The following is a 20,609-nucleotide window of genomic DNA, read 5'->3' on the forward strand; positions in this document are numbered from 1 at the left end:
AGGGGTGAGCCACCACACCTAGCTTCAAATTACTTTGAAGAATTCATTTCTTTTTTTCTTTCTTCCTTTTTTTTTTTTTTTTGTTTTGTTTTTTGAGACGGAGTCTCTCTCTGTCACCCAGGCTGGAGTGCAGTGGCTCAATCTCAGCTCACTGCAAGCTCTGCCTCCTGGGTTCACACCATTCTCCTGCTTCAGCCTCCCAAGTAGCTGGGACTACAGGTGCCCGCCACCACACCTGGCTAATTTTTTTGTAATTTTAGTAGACACAGGGTTTCACCATGTTAGCCAGGATGGTCTCGATCTCCTGACCTCGTGATCTGCCCACCTTGGCCTCCCAAAGTGCTGGGATTATAGGCGTGGGCCACCACACCAGGCCTGAAGAATTCATTTCTTCTCCCTGTAAGCCTTTTATTCAATAAATAAATAAGTAAGTAAATAAATAATTTACTTGGTTTATTTGAAGAAAGATGTCTCAACACTTTTATATATTATTTTTTCTTTTTAGAGTGGAAGCTCTATTATTGACTGAGACAAGGGGGATTACCATCTATGGCATAGACTCAGGTCATTGCCCACCGAAGATTTGTGTAACCCACTTCCATGGTGTAGAGTTGTCAGTGAATAGTGGCTGACAGGTCAGTGACCACATTTCCCAACCCTTTATTTCTAGGTGGAAATGTGACCCCACCCATTAAGAAGTGTGCTCTCAACACTCTCTCTCCCTATCTGTGGATTCAACACCAAGGAATCTGAAGCCCTACAAGATGGTGGAGGCGCAAGATAGAAGGACCCTTGCCCCACAGTTACCATATAGAGGAAAAGTCAGCAGTCAACTTCTGTTACGTGAGCAAGACATACATTTTTAATGCATGCAGCCACTAAAGTTGGTGAGTTTATCTGTCATGGCAGCTAGTGTGATTCATGTGTGATGTTTTTCTTTCACCCAGTCTCTGGCGGAGGTGCAGGAACAATTCTGACACTTTGTCTAAGGCACATCGTTATTAGCTCCAAGAACAAAAACGAAATGTGGAGTTAGGGTGTCAGATTGTCCGTGTTCAGGTCTCAGGAGACAAGTTAGAGGGCGCGTGTGAATGCTGACAAAGGTATGCTGTGAGCTAAGGGTGAGAGAGGAGGCCGAGGCCAGGAGCCAACGAGGGGGAAGGCAATTGCTAGGGTGTGAGGCAGAAAAAGAGCAGAAGCTGTTGTCTAAGAAAGTATGTTTTGGATTCCAGATATTAGAGGGAGGGTTCTAAACTAAAGGAAGAGATTGAAGACTGGCCTTCAGACTTGTATCTGGAACAGAGTGAACATTCTGAGTGTAGACTAGCAGCACACCTAAGGCTGCCCAACAGAGTCTGGCCGCAGAAAGAGCAGGAAACCAGGCAGGTGGGACACTAAACCCCTGCCAGCCAACTGGGATACAGAATCCCAGAGACCTGAAGGGTAAGGAGAAACTCCAGGTAACTAAGAGCCTTGATCAAAAAAGGCCCATATAGCGGACCTTTTTCATTATGGTGTTTAGGGATCTGTTATTTTATAATGCCATTGAAACACCAGGCTCTGGCTTCAGCCCTTGAGCACAATAAATAGAAGATGATTTCACACCTCCAGAGTGAGAGCCACAGGCATGATGTCTGCTGGACCTTTATTGGCTCTAGGAAGGGAAGAGCAGCTTTCTCCTGGGTACTTATTGCAAATATATGGGACAGCCCTAGGACCTGGGGCAAAGACTGACACGGATGCCCTGCCGTTTGGATGAATAGCTGTCTTATCCAGCTCCGTAAGACCCATCATTCTATAGCCATGACTGTGTACCTGGAGCAAATTAGAACGAAACTGGAAACTGATAGGTCTAGTGTTTTACCTCACTTGCATCCATAGCAAAGCTATTTGACTGTGACCCCAAAGAAATGGTTAAAGTTCTGAAAATTGAAATGAACAGTACTGTATAAAATATTTTCTATTCCTCTTTTTACTATTTATGAATGTAGGTAGTAAAAGATTTGGGAAGGTGAAGGACGATAGTTATCACTGTGGTATGGAAAAACTAATACCGAACTTCTCTGCCTGAGTTTTAACCTCCTACTATGCCCAGCTTTCTTTCCCTTTTCTTTCTTTCTTCTTTTTTTTTTTTTTTTTTTTTTGGCAGGGGAGGGGATGGAGTCTCGCTCTGTCCCAGGCTGGAGTGCAGTGGTGCGATCTCGGCTCACTGCAACCTCTGCCTCCCAGGTTCAAGCGATTCTCCTGCCTCAGCCTTCTGAGTGGCTGGGATTATAGGTGTGTGCCACCGCGCCCGGCTAATTTTTGTATTTTTAGTAGAGACAGGGTTTCACCATACTGGTCAGGCTGGTCTCGAGGTCCTGAGCTCGTGATCCACCCGCCTCGGCCTCCCAAAGTCCTGGGATTACGGGCGTGAGCCACCAAGTCAGACCTCTTTCCCTTTTCTTACTCAGCGTCTGCCCCATTCCCATCCCATCCTAATGATTTAGAATTTTATTATGCAAAGTAGTCAGCCCCTTACAGCTTCAGCTTCTTAATTCTTTGCCCTTACTATGCAGTTGCGCGTACTCGAAGCCGGCCAACTACACACTGAGATGTCTGTTCTGATTCTCTCTCTCCAGCCCCAGCCAGCTTCTGCAAAGGAAGGCAGCAACGTAGCTGGTCCTTGCCCCACTAGGGTTGACAGATTTAAGCAAATAAAAATACAAGACAGGGGAAAGAGAGGAGATGATTAGGCAGAGAATGGATAATTTTTAGAGCAATGGAAATACTCTGTACGATTTTGTAATGAAGGGTGCATATCATTATATATTTGTCCAAACCCATGGAATGTACAGCACCAAGAGTTAACGCTAATGTAAACAATGGACTCTGGATAATAATGATGTGTCAATGTAGGTTGTCAATTGTAACAAATGAACCACTCTGATGGGGAATGTTGATCATGGAGAAGGCATGTGTAGAGGCAGGGGACACATGGGAAATCTGTGTACCTTCCTCTTAATTTTATGTGAACCTAAAACTATTCTAAAAAACAAAAAAGTCTTAAAAATAAAGGATGGCCAATTAAATTTGAATTTCTTTCTTTCTCTGAGAGAGACAGAGTGTGTGTGTGTGTGTGTGTGTGTGTGTGTGTGTATGACAGGGTCTTGTCCTGTGCAGCAGCTCACTGCAGTCTTGAATTCCCTGGGCTCAAGCAATCCTCCCACGTCAGCCTCCCAGTAGCTGTGTCTACAGGTGTGCACCACCACACCTGGCTAATGTTTTGTATTTTTAGTAGAGATGGGGTTTCACCATGTTGCCCAGGCTGGACTTGAACTCCTAGACTCAAGCAATTCACCTATCTTGACCACCCAAAGTGCTGGGATTGCAGGTGCGTGCCACTGCACCCAGCTACATTTGCATTTCATTAGACAACAAGTAATTATTTAGTACATGTTGCATGGAACATATTTATAATACAAATGTATTTGTTGTTTATCTGAAATTCAAATTTAACTGGCTGTCCTATATTTTATCTGGCAAACTTATGTCCGCAATGACACTAATTCAGCCAGCTTCCTTCAAAAGTAGAACCAGTTATATTCATTCTGGGTGGAAATGCATTCTTTTTCTTTTTTAAAAATTAAATTTAGCACATAGAACATTGCTTAGCTTATTGTAGATACTCAGTAGATCTTATGAATGAATCACTGAGTAGCTCCTCTTTAACCCTTGAGGTAGCTTAAAGTGGTTAAATAATTTGCCTTTTAAATGCTAGCAACTAGAACAGTGGGGTGGGGGTGAGGATAATATAACATAACTTTGCTTCCAATCTGTTTTCTAAAATTTATACTTGAGGATTAAGCTACTGTCACATTATGAAGTGTAAAAAATTGTTGGCATGAAGACGAACTGGTTTAAGGCAAGACTTGGGATGAATTTACATTTTGAGTAGTTAGAATTTTTTTGATCAAGTTTTAAAATATATGTTTTGGCTGCGTGCGGGGCTCACACCTGTAATCCCAGCATTTTGGGAGGCCAAGGCAGGTGGATGGCCTGAGGTCAGGAGCTCGAGACCAGCCTGGTCAACATGGTGAAACCCCATCTCTACTAAAAATACAAAAATTAGCCAGGCATGGTGGCAAGCACCTGTAATCCCAGCTACTCAGGAGGCTGAGATAGGAGAATCACTTGAACCTGGGAGGCGGAAGTTGCAGTGAACCGAGATCGAGACACTGCACTCTATAGTGGGTGACAGAGCAAGACCCTGCCTCAAAAAAAAAAAAAAAAAAATATATATATATATATATATATACACACACACACACACACACATATATATATAAATGCATTGGACAAGTATTTGTCTCCTCTAGAACATGATTTATGGCTTTGTCAGAACTATAAATTAAATTCTAGATTTGGATCCAGATTTCTTATTTCTTTCCTTTTTTTTTTTTTTTTTTGAGACAGAGTCTTACTGTTGCCCAGGCTGGAGTGCAATGGTGTGATGATAGCTCACTGCAGCAGCCTCCAACTCCCTGACTCAAGCAATCCTCCAGCCTCAGCTCCCAAATAACTGGGATTACAAGTGTGTGCCACCACTTTTTGTATTTTTAGTAGAGATGGGGTTTCACCATGTTGGCCAGGCTGGTCTTGAAATCCTGACCTCAGATGATTCACCCACCTGGGCCTCCCAAAGTGCTGGGATTGCAGGCATGAGCCACCACACCCTGCCCTCTTTTTGTGTCTGATAACTGCCAGATAAAAGGCATTCAACTAGTTTGGAAGAAAAAAATGAAGAAAAGAAGAATGGAAAAGAAGGGCGACAGGGAGGGAGGGAAAAGGGAGGGAGGGAGGGAAGGAAGGAAAGAAGGAAGGAAGGAAGGTAGGTTAGTAACTCACGAAAAAAGGAGAGAAAAATCAATACTTGTCATTCATATGAAATACTTTTTCAAAGAATGATCCCAAAATAAACAAGATCCAAAGAATCATCAAAAGTGAATTCTCTTATTTCAATAAACGTAAAAAGCTCAGCAATTCAATTCACAAACTTCCATTCTAACTCATCAGACAGTTTTTGGAGCACCGGCTACAGGCAAAGCCACCATACTAAGCAGTGTTACAAAGGTTGTTAAAAGATAAACTTAGGCACATTAAAATTTTAAGGTGTTCATTTGAGTAGACAGTGAGTGACCTGGCAGCACCTGACTGCCAGTGGTTTAGGGCTCCACTGAAGGGGCTTCAGAGGAAAACTTTTTTTTTTTTTGAGACGGAGTCTCACTCTGTCGCCCAGGCTGGAGAGCGGTGACATGATCTCAGCTAATTGCAACCTCTGCCTCCCGGGTTCAAGTAATTCTCCTACCTCAGCCTCCCAAGTAGCTGGGACTACAAGTGCCCAACACCATACCCGGCTAATTGTTTTTGTATTTTTAGTAGAGACGGGGTTTCACCATATTGGTCAGGCTGGCCTTGAACTCCTGACCCTGTGATCAGCCAGCCTGGCCTCCCAAAGTGCTGGGATTACAGGCGTGAACCACCGCGCCCAGCCGAGAGGAAAACTTTTATAAGGTGCATGGGAAGCTAGACAAAGAAAATGTTTGATTGGCTAAAGAGGAACAGTAACCTTAAAGTACCTAATAGACGTTAGTTGGTGATTTCTAGTTGGTAAAGTCTCTAGTTACAGGTTAGAGTTGTTAGTTTCTGACTCATTAACTTACTCTGAGTTTGGTTTGCTTATGTAGGAACCCAGAATGCCGGAGAGGGCCATCTCAACTAATGGACTCCCAAATATTGTCTTGTAACAAGGTAAAATTAACACTTTGTCCTTTGAAAAATTTACTAACTAGTGTTTGTGGGGATAGAGGAAGGGGAAGAAAGAAAAGGAGTGTAATAATTAGTCAGCTTAAGTCAAGGTAAAATAAAATTGTGATATGGTTTGGCAGTGTCCCCACTCAAATTTCATCTTGAATTGTAGCTCCCGTAATTCCCAGGTATGGGACAGACCCAGTAGGGGGTAACTGAATCATGGGGACAGGTCTTTCCTGTGCTGTTCTCGTAATAGTGAATAAGTCTCATGAGATCTGATGGTTTTATAAAGGGAGGTTCTTCTGTACATGCTCTCTCTCACTTGCCGCCTTGTAAGACATATCTTTGCTCCTTCTTTGCCTTCCGCCATGATCGTGAGACCTCCCCAGCCATGTGAAACTGTGAGTGTATTAAACCTCTTTTTCTTTATAAATTACCCAGTCTCCAGTATGTCTTTATTAGCAGCATGAGAACAGACTAATTGAATGTGTCATAGGAAAGGGACCAAAAAAGGAATGAAAGAAATCACATCCAGTTCCAGACATGAGGAGAGGCTATGCCACTTGAGTCAACTTTGAGCCAAGTCCAAAAGGTGGGTATTCTAAGTAGAGAGCACAGCCTGAACAAAGACACAGAGGCAGGGAAATCCAAGGTCCCTGTGGGGAAACCCAAGTGCAGATATTTTAGATGGATGTCACCCTGATAATACCACACACTTCTAGATATATCCCAAATAATTGGCAACTGGAGAATGTAGCAGATTAAAAGACAGGGAAATACAGCCATCTTTCAGAGTCCTTTTATGAATGAAACAGGCTAGGATTACATACATGTATGCACACCTACATGCTTGCAGGTACACACAACATAAATATATAACATCTTTTAAAAGTGTTTCTCTTTATGGTTGAAAACTGCCCAGCACAAAAACACTTTAACATCTTTATGCCAGTTATGGCTGTGAGCTCCATTGCAGCAGAGGAAGTTTAACTCACATAGGAACTCTGCAGTTGTGTTCTGGGAACATCTTCCATGTGCTTTTTGTTAAATGATATGTCAGATTATCAGGAAAACTGAGTTATAATGCTCAGTGCTGGAATGCTGAATCCTTAGCTACATATGCCTCCCAGCTACAATTTCACGTTTTTTGAAAGACTAATCCAGGCATTACATTATTGTCAGTGCCTCCCAAAATATTCCTTGCCAATTATTCTGCTTGTTTTCAGAGGTTCTCTTAGTACAGGTATTTCCTGTTTTATTTCAAAATTAATGATAAATGATAGGCTTTTGAAGGTTTGGAGAATGAATTGTGGTCCAAGAAACTTTCTTTTTTTTTTTTTTTTTTTGTAAATTATTGGATAGGTATTGCCTAAACTGTTCCAACAGTTTTCCTTCTCTCAAGTTGAAAAGGTAATTTTTTTTCCCACAGTCATACATTCTTGAGGACTTAAAGAATATATTTTGAGAAGTTTATTTGCAGAATATATTTTCCAAATGAAAACATCACAATATATTTTCACAACGAGTAATAGTCGCACTTTTGCATTCATTCAGTTCTGAGGCATTGTCTCCATAATAGCTACACCATAATAGCTACCATCCTAGTACTTAATCATTTTAATATGGGTTAGTGCTTTGATTCTTTTTAATTGCCAAGGAAACTTAAAAGAGGAGAAATGCTTTTGAATTGACAAATACCCATTTTAGGAAGTATCTGTCAACTTTTTTCACTGTCCGAATTGCTGGTGATGGGATGGTTTACAGAACATCGGTTTCCTTTTATTTTTCCTTTAAGGAAATTATAGTATCTCAAGAAGTTATAAGGTAAATTACAGTCCAGTTTCCAATGTTAAAGCCATCAGTGCAAACCCTGATGGGCAAATAATGTTCTTGAAAGTTATTATTATTAAAAAAAAACTTGCATTTCATACAGAAATTACAGTTTTATTCTTTGCCTGGGTTACTTATAAGGAACTTCATGCAGAAATTACAGTTGTATTCTTTGCCTGGGTTAGTCTTAAGGAAGACGTTTTTCTTGGGTCCTAATGAGGTTCTACTTTACCCCTCAAATAGTACCTTGAACTTCCCCTTTTCTACAGCTTTGTGCCCGCTCTTGCCTCTTCTGACTCAGATTCCGTGCCCCAAAACCTGCAATATGCTTAAGATCAGAAAGCTCTTTCTAGCCGCAAGTGAATATGACTGGCACCACTTGCAATCCCTGAAAACCTGGGCAGAGAACCAGAGAATCACACCTGGCACTCTGCTCCTGTCCAAGGAAGATGAAAACAGGGCATGTTAAACTTCAACTGCCAACATGACTGAAGCTACCTGGCCCTCCACACGCCTTTGTTCCACACCCAAATCTGAAGGAGAGCCTCTCTTTTCCTCTGCATCACTGCCATGGCCTCTGAGATGATCAAACCTAAGCTTATGTTTGTAGCACTTTTTTTTTGGATCACCAGTTCTACAACAGAACTGAAAAAAAGTTTGTATGTAGGCGTATATATGTGGGTACACACACACACACACACACACACGTATATATATATTCTAAAAATAAACTCAAAAAAATTAAGAGAATTGTTTTCAGAATTTCATTGTGGTACTGTGTTCCTTTGGGCAGCAATTAGAAATTTTAATACATTGGTAACAATGATGTCCTTACATTTACCAAAGTTATTGAATTGCTTGTCACAACCACCTGGTGGGTTGGCAGTTAGGTTTACATGCTGAGAAGTAGGAGGAAAAGTAGTAATGATTAAAAATACATTTAAGTGCTACTCTTGCCTCTGGCTGGTTTATTTTGGACATCATAAACCCTTTTTTTCCAGGATCTAATATTTGGGAGTATGCTTGAGAAAACAGAGCTTCAGGAAAAGCTAAGAACGACCTTGTTTTGGCTGACTCATTCTGACTTTAAAGTAATATGTCTTTATAGAACATGCTAAGAGTTCAAAGTCGACTTTTATATTTTCCATATTTCTTATTAGAGAAAAATATTGTAACCCATGTATTTGTTTAATTCCTGCTTTTCTTTCAATGGGATAAGCACAGCATCCTTTTGTCAAGAAAGGAAACATGATAGCATAGTTTCTTTCTTACCGTCTTCTTGGTGTTCCTTCAGCCCCACAAGCTGCAGAAGTGGGGTTGAGGCTCTTATCAGACAAGCTGTCTCCATGCGCTCGTCTTAAAAAGCATAGTAGATAGGAATAAAGTATAGAAACAAAGAATATTCTGCAGTGTTAGAACGGTGTCTCAGAAAAAATACAAACTTGGGTTATAAATCTGTGCAACATATTTAACATCTTTTTTGGGGGGGGGGTGGGGGGCGGGGAGACGGAGTCTCTCTCTGTTGCCCAGGCTGGAGTGCGGTGGCGCCATCTCGGCTCACTGCAAGCTCCGCCTCCCGGGTTCACTCCATTCTCCTGCCTCAGCCTCCCGAATAGCTGGGACTACAGGCGCCCGCCACCACGCCCAGCTAATTTTTTGTGTTTTTAATATAGACGGGGTTTCACCATGTTGGCCAGGATGGTCTTCATCTCCCGACCTCGTGATTCGCCGGCCTCGGCCTCCCAAAGTGCTGGGATTACGGGCGTGAACCACCCACCGTGCCTGGCCTAATCTTTATTTATTTTATTTATTTACTTTTTTTGAGACGGAGTTTCGCTCTTGTTGCCCAGGCTGGAGTGTAATGGCGCGATCTCGGCTCACCGCAATCTCTGCCTCCTGGGTTAAAGCAGTTCTCCTGCCTCAGCCTCCCTAGTAGCTGAAATTACAGGCTTGTGCCACCACGCCAAGCTAATTTTGTATTTTTAGTAGAGATGTAGGGGTTTCCCCATGTTGGTCAGTCTGGTCTCGAACTCCCGACCTCAGGTAATCTGCCCACCTTGGCCTCCCAAAGTGCTGGGATTACATGCATGAGCCACCTCGCCTGGCCTGACCTAATCTTTATTTTATTTTATTTTTATTATTACTATTTTTAAAATTTTTAAAATATTTTTATTTATTTATTGAGACAGAGTCTCACTCTGTCACCAGGCTGGAGTGCAGTGGAGCAATCTCAGCTCACCACAACCTGACTTCCGGGTTCAAGTGATTCTCCTGCCTCAGCCTCCCAAGTAGCTGGGAATTACAGGCATGTGCCACCATGCCCAGCTAATTTTTTGTATTTTTAGTAGAGATGGGGTTTAACCATGTTGGCCAGGATGCTCTCAATCTCCTGACCTCAGGTGATCCGCCTGCCTTGGCCTCCCAAAGTGCTGGGATTACAGGCGTGAGATTTTTAGAGATGGGATCTCATTATGTTGCTAGGCAGGACTTGAACTCCTGGGAGCAAGAGGTCCTCCCACCTCAGCCTTCTGAGTAGCTGGGACTAACGGCACGCACCATGGGGTAAGATACTTAACTACCTCATTTCTTGGGGCTTAAGTTTCCCCTGTAAAATGGTGATGAGCCTGCCTTATGGTGTCTTCATTATAACAAAGTTAAAACTGTAAGACTACTCACATTGTACTAGGCACCCTAGCAACTTCCACAGATACATGGGTATAATTAGCAAATTGTTCCTTTCTATTCTCAGGCCATTTTCAAAGCGTAAATTTTGTTTTCTGCAATTTTCCCTTCCAGATCCTACTGCTAAATTACCTCTGGATTTACTAATCAGGGCTTTCTTGCTACTTTCCACATCACCAATCTTCGCATCTGGTAGCCCAGGCTGGAGTGCAGTGGCACGATTGCAGCTCACTGCAAGCTCCGCCTCCTGGGTTCACGCCATTCTCCTGCCTCAGCCTCCCAAGTAGCTGGGACTACAGGCATCCGCCACCACCCCTGGCTAATTTTTTGTATTTTTAGTACAGACGGGATTTCACCGTGTTAGCCAGGATGGTCTCAATCTCCTGGCCTCGTGATCCACCCGCCTCGGCCTCCCAAAGTGCTGGGATTACAGGCGTGAGCCACCGCACCCAGCCCAAATCTGGTACATTTTCAAAATCCCTCTTTCCCTATTGTATCATGCAGCTCATGACCTTGGTCCCACAATGGCCCATGCTCTACTTTCCTGTGTTCCTCCATGCTTCTCTGCTGCCCACAGCAGCAAGAAAACGAAACCCCTCCGCGAATCAGGGTACCTGCTCCATATACTCTGGACCAGTTCTCCAAACCGACTGGGCAGTGGGGAAGTTACTGAAACACTCAGATACGTGCGGATTCTGATTCACTGGGTTACCACCAAATGTGCGTGGTGACATGGCACACATTTAGCTGGACTAATTCACCTCCAACTGGAAGATATAAGGAACAACTAATTTTTCCTTTGTTTCACTTTGCGTGTCTTCTGAGGACCCCATTTTCTTTCATGTACTCTAAGTCACTGGGCATAATCTCAGTCTTCTTGTTCTTCTGATGACTAACTCTTGTCTTTCCCTAGAGCCTCCAGCATGCCAAATCACACTGGTTCTCAAAAAACTTTCTTCAGCTCTCATGTTCCTCCCTCTTGCATCTCTTTTCTCTGAACTTGAAGGAGCTATTCCTTCTCCTCTCCCCTGGATGCCCTCCAGACCTCTCTTCCAACCAGGTGCACTGGAAGGCCCCTCTGGGTTGCTGTCTCTGCACTATCCTCAGTGTGGTCACATTCTCTCCCAGACTTGATATTCCTGCTGGCCTTGGTTGCTACAGTAATATCATCTCCTGGTTTGCCTCCAACCACATAAAAAATGCAGTGAGAGCTGGTTGCCTGCCTGGGCTCCAGCCCTGGCTTGACCTTTCCCCCTCTTGGCAGGACTGGCCCCCAGGGCTTTGCTCTTGCCATCCCCACCGCTGCCAGCTGGGCCTGCCAGGGTTACCATAGAACTGGGCTGTTAAGTTCCCAGCCTGAGAAGGCTGTGGATGCTTTCTGGCCTCCGATCTCACTTTGGAGCCAGCTCAGCTGCAAGGGTGATTCTGTGTAACTGATGTGCATCTCCTCACAGCCTGGTCTGGGGGCCGGGGGGCTGGGGAACTGGGGGGCCAGAGGAAAGGCTTCCAGCTATAACTCGCCAGAGCTGTGAGTGTTCCCAGGCGATGCATAAGAACAAGGCAGTCAGGGAGGAAAGCTGGCATGAGGGTTAATTAAGCTTTTCTTATGACTGGAGTGTATCTCCATGAACACGATCCCGCACTTCCAGCTCTTTCTTCTCGCCAAACTAAAACAGGCAATTTACTGCCCACTGGAGGCTCCCATCACCCCTCACAAGCCTTGCTTTAAAACTAAACTTATGTTTGGGCGCAGTGGCTCACGCCTGTAATCCCAGCACTTTGGGAGGCTGATGTGGGCAGATCATGAGGTCAGGAGATCAAGACCATCCTGGCCAACATGGTGAAACCCCGTCTCTCCTAAAAATACAAAAATTAACTGGGCCTGGTGGCACGAGCCTTTGTCCCCAGCTACTCAGGAGGCTGAGGCAGGAGAATCTCTTGAACCCGGGAGGTGGAGGTTGCAGTGAGCCAACATGGCGCTACTGCACTCTGGCCTGGCGACAGAGCAAGACTCCATCTCAAAAAACAAACAAACAAAACAAAACTCATCTCCTCTCCAAAACCTATCTCCAACTCCACACATTCTTATGCTTGCAATTCTTTCTCCTTATTATTTAGGCTTGAATGTATGGACTGTGTTGGTTTTTTGGTCTCTTCTCCCCATACCAGCCTTTGACCATTTTAATGCCCCCATTTGAAATGTCTCCTCCCTTCCTTTGTGTTGATTTTATGGGTGGTAAGCCATAAGAAATCAGTAATATTGTCCGGGTGCAGTGGCTCATGCGTGTAATTCTAGCACTTTGGGAAACCAAGGCAGGCGGCTTGCCTGAGGTCAGTTCAAGACCAGCCTGGTCAACATGGTAAAACCCCGTCTCTACTCAAAATACAAAAATGAGCTGGGCATGGTGGCAGGCACCTGTATTCCCAACTACTAGGGAGGCTGAGGCAGAAGAATCCCTTGAGTCCAGGAGGCGGAGGTTTCAGTGAGCTGAGATCGCGCCATTACACCCCAGCCTGGGCAACAAGAGCGAGAGTTCGTCTCAAAAAAAAAAAAAAGAAAAGAAAAAAAGAAATCTGTAATATTGTAATATTGTAATAGAATATCATATACGATATGGTTTGGCTGTGTCCCCACCCAAACCTCATCTTGAATTGTAGCTCCCATAATTCCCATGTGTCATGGAAGGGACAAGGGACCTGATGGGAGGGAACTGAATCATGGAGGCGGGTCTTTCCCATGCTGTTCTCATGATAGTGAATAAGTCTCATGAGATCTGATGGTTTTATAAAGGGCAGTTCCCCTGCACATGCTCTTTCTTGCCTGCCACCATGTAAGATGTCCCTTTGTTCTTCCTTCATCTTCTGCCCTGATTGTGAGGCCTCCCCAGCCATTTGGAGCTGTGAGCACGTTAATCCTCTTTCCTTTATAAATTACCTAGTCTCGGGTATGTCTTTATTAGCAGTGTGAAAATGGACTAATACAATATATAAAAAATACCCTTATACAATGATATCTGATAATACCCTTTGCTCACGTGAATGCCTTACTCAAAACCTTCGATGAATTCTCATTGCTTAAAAAACTTAAATCCAGCTCTTAATTTTGCATTAAGAGCTACTCACAATCCAGTCCTCGGTCACATCTCTCCTTTTCCTTGGGAGGAATTTGTTGCTTCCACCTATCAAGTCTCTATATTGTTCATTTATTCAACAAATTTTCATTGAGCCTTTTGGGTAGTGCATTCTGAGGGCATCGTTCACAAACACACTGTCCACATTTCTGTTTGTGACTTTGTTTCTACCCCACTGCCTGTCCTGCTTTCCCCACTTGGTTTGCAACTCAGGTTTAGATCAAACTTAATTTCTTGTATTCTGGCAACTTTTCAAGCAGCTCCAGGTCTCTGGCTTTCCTCATTCTCTTTGATCCTTATGTTCCCTAATATCTACATTACTTCTTGGTACCTACCTTCTATTCCCTTTATTTTGCCTTTTTATTTAAGCCCACGTTATATTAGTATCTTCTTTACTCATATGTCTCTGATAATAGTTCTCTATTGTATTGTTCTTTCAGGTCAACAGTTCTGATGAGCAGCATCAGCATCACCTAGGAATTTGTTAGAGAAGGTAAATATTCAGACCCCATCCCAGACTTACTGAATCAAAATTCTGGGGGTGGGGCTCAGCTTTGTGTCTTCACAAGCCCTCCGGGGAATTTCAGATGCCCCTTGAAATTTGAGAACTACAACTCCACCTCTTGGACTTGAGGATGAGGAAGGCTTGGTCTGTTTGTTTATTCCCTAAGGATACTACAAAGTATTTGAGACCTTTTTCTTTCTGCTGGTGTATTTGAAAGCCTTTGGAAAACTCTAAGCCTTCATTGCATACACACATGTGCAATGGTTTATTTTTACCCCATATCTTCTCAAAAAGTATAACTTTTTTTTTTTTTTTTTTTTTTGAGACGGAGTCTCGCTCTGTAGCCCAGGCTGGAGTGCAGTGGCCAGATCTCAGCTCACTGCAAGCTCCGCCTCCCGGGTTCAGGCCATTCTCCTGCCTCAGCCTCCCATGTAGCTGGGGCTACAGGCGCCCGCCACCACGCCCGGCTAATTTTTGTATTTTTAGTAGAGACGGGGTTTCACCGTGTTATCCAGGATGGTCTCGATCTCCTGACCTCGTGATCCACCCGCCTCGGCCTCCCAAAGTGCTGGGATTACAGGCGTGAGCCACGGCGCCCGGCCAAAAAGTATAATATTTTAACCAACTTAAAAAGATGATAAAGTGGGCTGGGCATGGTGGCTTACATCTGTAATCCCAGCACTTTGGGAAGCTAAGGTGGGCGGATCACTTGAGCCCAGGAATTCAAGACCAGTGGGCTTGTCAAGATGACAAGGGCTTTTGTTGTGGGGATGGGATGCTTTTATTTGGTTCTTGGTAATTGTATTAGTCCATTTCTATACTGCTATGAAGGATGTTTCACCATGTTTGGTGAAACCCAGTGTCTACAAAATTTTAGCTGGGTGGGGTGGCTCGAGCTTGTAATCCCAACTACTCGGGAGACTAAGGCAGGGGAAATGCTTGAGTCCGGGAGGTAGAGGTTGCAATGAGCTGAGATTGCACCACTGCACTCCAGCCTGGGCAACAGAGCAAAACTTTGTCTCAAAAAAAAAAAAAAAAGAGTGAGAAAATGGAAAATCAGAACAAAGGAAAGGAAGGGGAGGCAAATAGCTAACCACAATGGTTACTATTGTTCTCATAGTATCTCTGAGCATCCTGGCAGCAAGGAAAATAAGGAAATTAATGTGTTACTTGTGCCGGTTAGTTTCTACCAGAGGAGGTGAAAATTCTATTTGTAAACTCCAAAGAAATTTCCCATATGGCAACTACTAGAGGAGCCACTTAGAGAGCTAGAAGACAAAATCCTCAGCAAATGTTTTATAACACAGGCACCAGTGGTTCTCCCATGCCTGCTTTGTTTACTATCACCATTACAGAAATTGTGCCAATGCTCAGCATGTAAGAAAGAGGCGCTTCTTACTAAATCGGTGACAAGCTCACTCCGTCATTTCTCATAAGTTGGTGGCTAGAAGGGAGGAGTTTATTTTCCCCCAGCAAGCCAGCCACCAAGAAATAATATAGAGTGTTTCTTGTCTTGGATTGTCATCTATTCTGGCTGGACCCTGTTGGAGACAGGAAAGGTGTGAGATGAGTGGGCCATTATCCGCAGCAAAGAGTAAACATCTAAAAGAGGGCAGCCCTGTGAGAGGGCCCAGGTCCTGCCTGACTGGCCCCAAGGTCACTGAACCTGAACAAGGTGAGTCTGGATGTGACCACAAGGTTCTATATCAAGTAGAAGCCAAACACAGTGAGGCTAGAACTGGAAGACATAGCATCTATTAGATTACACAAGGTTCTCCTTAGTGCTGTTTACCATGGAGAACAGCTTACAAGATGACAAGGGCTTTTGTTGTGGGGATGCGAGTGCTTTTATTTGGTGCTTGATCATTGTATTAGTCCATTTCCATACTGCTATGAAGAAAGATCTGAGACTGGGTAATTTATAAAGAAAAAGAAGTTTAATGGACTCACAGTTTCACATGCCTGGGGAGGCCTCACAGTCATGGAGGAAGGTAAAGGAGGAGCAAAGGCATGTCTTACTTGGCAACAGGTAAGGGGAGTGTGTGCAGAGAACTGCCCTTTATAAAACCATCAGATCTGGTGAGACTTACTCTCAGGAGAACAGCAGGGGAAAAACCCACCCCCATGATTCAATTGCCTCCCACTGGGTCCCTCCCATAACAGGTGGGAATTATGGGAGCTACAATTCAAGATAAGTTTTGGGTGAGGATGCAGCCAAACCATATCAATAATAAAGGACATTATAAGGCTTTTTCTGAAATTTGGAATTTAAAACAACATCATTGTATAAGTTCAGGGATTTATTTTTTATTTATTTATTTTTTTTGAGGCTGAGTCTCTGTCGTCCAGGCTGGAGTGCAGTGGTGCGATCTGGGCTCACTGCAAGCTCCCTATCCCGGGTTCACGCCATTCTCCTGCCTCATCCTCCGGAGTAGTTGGGACTACAGGTGCCTGCCATCACACCCAGCTAATTTTTTGTATTTTTAGTAGAGACAGAGTTTCACCGTGTTAGCCAGGATGGTCTCGATATCCTGACCTCGTAACCTGCTGGCCTCGGCCTCCCAAAGTGCTAGAATTACAGGCATGAACCACCAGGCCCGGCCGGATCAGGGATGATTTTAGATAGGACTGGTATGCAAGTGAATTTATCTTCAGTAAGTCCATATCCATTTTGGGCATAGCCCTCTGTATCCACAAGTGGATCCCTTTCTTTCTTTCGAATTAGACAACATTATAACACATGGACACCAGTTAGGGGAAGAGTGGAGCTTAATTCCTAAGCACCAAGCAACTCTTGGCTGTAGAGTGCTCTTACCCATCTTTCATAAAAATCTTACACAAGCAATTTTCCTGAAGGCAGCACTATAACGAGTCTCCAAATATTTGATAGAATAAATTGGTGATGAAGAAGAAAGATCATAAAACTTAGAGTCAGGATTCCGATTCTGTAATTTACCAGCTGGGTGGCCTCCTCAGAGGAGAAGATGCATGAAAGCGCTTTAGGAATTGAAAGTACTGGCAGGGCATGGTGGCTCATGCCTGTAATCCCAGCACTTTGGGAGGCTGAGGCGGGTGGATCACAAGGTCAGGAGATGGAGACCATCCTGGCTAACACGGTGAAACCCCATATCTACTAAAAATACAAAAAAATTAGCCGGGCGTGGTGGCGGGCGCCTGTAGTCCCAGCTACTGAGGAGGCGGACGCAGGAAAATGGCGGGAACCCGGGAGGCAGAGCTTGCAGTGAGCTGAGATGGCGCCACTGCACTCCAGCCTGGGCGACGGAGTGAGATTCTGTGCGTGGGTTGTTTCTTATACATGGCCAGGGAACTTGATCTTTATTTTTTTGTTTCAAATACAAATCACACTAAATCAAGAGGCTGGGCATGGTGGCTAACGTCTGTGATCCCAGCACTTTGGGAGGCTGAGGCAGACGGATCATCTGAGGTAAGGAGTTCCAGACCAGCCTGGCCAACATGGTGAACCCCGTCACTACTAAAAATACAAAAATTAGCGGAGCGTGGTGGTGTGCGCCTATGATCCCAGCTACTCAGGAGGCTGAGGCAGCAGAATTGCTTGAATCCAGGAGGTGGAGGTTTCAGTGAGCCGAGATAGCACCATTGGACACCATCCTGGACAAAAAAGAGCTAAAGGCATCTGAAAACAAACAAACAAACAAACAAAAAACAACCCTCAACCCCAACCCAAATGGTGTTAGTTACTGAATGCCTATCACCTGCTAGGTGGTGTGCTAAGTTAACAACCATTTCACAAATTAGGATATTGTAGTACCAACGTGTTAAATTCTTTATCCAGGCTCTCACGGAAGGACTAGATCATTTCGACAGGGCTTCCACTAGAAGAAAAGGAGAAAAAGAAATAATATTAACAACAACAATAATAATAGCAGCTGACTCAACACCTTGCACTTTGTCAAACATTTTACGGCATTGTCTTGTTTGATCACCCATTAACCACCCTATGAGAGGGGTATTAGTCACCCAGTTTCACAGTTTAGTACACTGAGGTTCAGGGTCTTTGAGGGAGGTCCCTGAGGTAATTCAGCAGGGATTAAAATCAATCCTTCCTGGAGACTTTGATTTTCACTATGTTCTACTGCCTCCCAGAGTAGAACAGGAATAAAAACCATCGTATTTCTCATTTCCCAATCAGTGAATTCATTGACATCAAATTTCTGAAAAAATTCCTCCCCTAAAATGTAAGTATATTTAAATATTTCCCAAAAATGTAAGTGGTGAAAAGAAAGCAATCTATATGGTTGGTTGTTCCTCTAGAGATTTCTAAGGTGATTTAGGCTTATTTTGTATTTTAATGGAATATAAAAGTTCCCATGAAAAGAAAATCACTACCTGAATTATTCCTTCAAGCTAGTATTATATCCTCTAATAAAAAAAAAAAAAAAAAGTAAACTCATCATTCCTTTTTCTAATCCTTTTCTTACATTCTTTAGGATACTCTAGTCATCTTCATATAAAATGATCAAGGTGAAGAAAATAACCAAGGTGAGGAAAGAGAACCCTTTTGCCTTCTGGAATGTGGTTGGCCTTATTCTTTGAAAAGAATGTATAGAGGATTAAGTATACTTTCCCCTCTTAAATTGTGCTTGTTACTTCCTACCTCCAAGCAAGACTAACTACATAATTTGCAGATCCCAGTACAAAATGAAAACTAGGTCACCCTTGTTCAGAAATTATTAAGAATTCCAAGATCGCAACAGCAGGGCACAAATGGATGCGCAGGACCCTTCTAACAGGGTCTGGCTTCCTAAGTCACTGTGCAGATCTCAAGCTCCTGAAACCAGCCCTGCCTCCCATTACCATGGTAGCTCCACAGATGCAGCAGTAACAAACTTAGCTCGGTTTAGCCGAGGGATAAATATCTTTGATGAGCAACCAGTGGGGCCCCTTAGTTTGTCCAGCTAAGGAATACGTGAAGATACTGCTATGAGTCACTGGAGACATCCTGTCTCTGACTTAAGAGCTTACATCAGTGCATAATTGCCGCAAGTTATTTCCTCGTAAAAAGTCATTGAAATATTTTATTTAAGTCAATAATCATATAGAATATTTTCAAATTCAAATACAATATTAGAATAGCAATATTGACTTCTGATTTTTTATTATGTATATATATATATATATATATTTTTTTTTTGGCCAAAGAGGGGGGATATTTAGCATATGATCTTGGTGGCTATCATTGCTTAGTGGACTAAGAAAAGGAACTGTCACAGAAGAAGACCAAAGGACCTGGGCAGCACAGGGAGCAGAGCGCCTGTCCTGGGAGTGGTCCCTGCTTTTGTGCACGCTCCATTCACCCACACACCAGAGAAGCAAGGAGAGGATGCGAGAGGCACAAACACAGGATAGTACATGTCTTCTTTGTAGAGTTCTAGATGTATAGAGATATAAAGATTAAAAACTACAATTGTCTAAAAGAGGCTTTCCTGAAAAAATTATTTCGATAGTTAGAACAATTATATTTTAGAGGGAAACTTAAAAGATCCCCTTGCTTGCTAATATTTTAATTACTAACAAGTAAAGAACATAAAAACATATAAATCCTTTAATGTCCTCTTTTTCTCTTTCAGCATCTCTGTAGATTTTCACTCAGGGCCCCAAATATAAGCAAAGGAAAATTAAAACAGAAAAAAAAAAAAAATGCAACAGTGAAAAACAACACTTAAGCCATAGTTAAAAATGCAAAAAGAAGCCAGGCGTATGGTGGAATGCCTGTAGTCCTAGTCACTTGAAGGGCTGAAGTGGGAGGGTCACTAGAGCCCAGGAGTTTGCAAGTAGCCTGGACAACACAGTGAGACCCTGTTTCTGGGAAAAAAAAAAAAAAGCTTCTAAATGCAGTGAGCAGTTCCCTTAAGTAGGTTCTAAGGTGGAAGAAGTGGAGAGAAAAATGCTATATAATTATTATCTAGAGAATGATCCCTTCCTTTGAAATGAGTTTCAGTTTCAAACTGGGATAGAAAATAGTCATGTTGGCTTGTTAAATGTCACGTTGGAAAGCAAAAGTGTCCTTTCAAAGTGTGGAATACACTGAATAAGATAAGCAGTGGATCCAGCAGTATGAGTTTTTAAATTTATTCAAACAGAAGAAATAGAGGGGTACATTTAGAAACAAAGTACAGAAAACTGAGGGAAGGATTAGCTGCATACAAAAACATACTGCTCAGGGGAAAAAACTCTCACAGATCACCCATAAAAAACACAACTTACGGCCGAGTGTGGTGGCTCACGCCTGTAATCCCAGCACTTTGGGAAGCCAAGGTGGGTTGATCACCTGAGGTCAGGAGTTCGAGACCAGCCTGGCCAACATGGTGAAACCCCGTCTCTACTAAAAATACAAAATTAGCTAGGCGTGGTGGCAGGCATCTGTAATCCCAGCTACTTGGGAGGCTGAGGCAGGAGGATTGCTTGAACCTGGGAGGCGGAGGTTGCAGTGAGCCGAGATCTGCACTGCACTCCAGCCTGGGCAACAGAGCAAGACTCCATCAAAAAAAAAAAAGTGGCATAGATCGAGTGTCTCCCCATGTACCGAGTGTAGAAACATTGGCTTGAAAAATTGAGGTTAGGTCTTTAAATACAAATTGAATTAGATTTTGCAGAAAGAGTTTCCTAGAATTACCATAAAATTTAGGTAA

The sequence above is a fragment of the Papio anubis genome, chromosome 13 (genome assembly GCF_008728515.1).
Source record: "Papio anubis isolate 15944 chromosome 13, Panubis1.0, whole genome shotgun sequence".
Taxonomy (NCBI): Eukaryota; Metazoa; Chordata; class Mammalia; order Primates; family Cercopithecidae; genus Papio; species Papio anubis.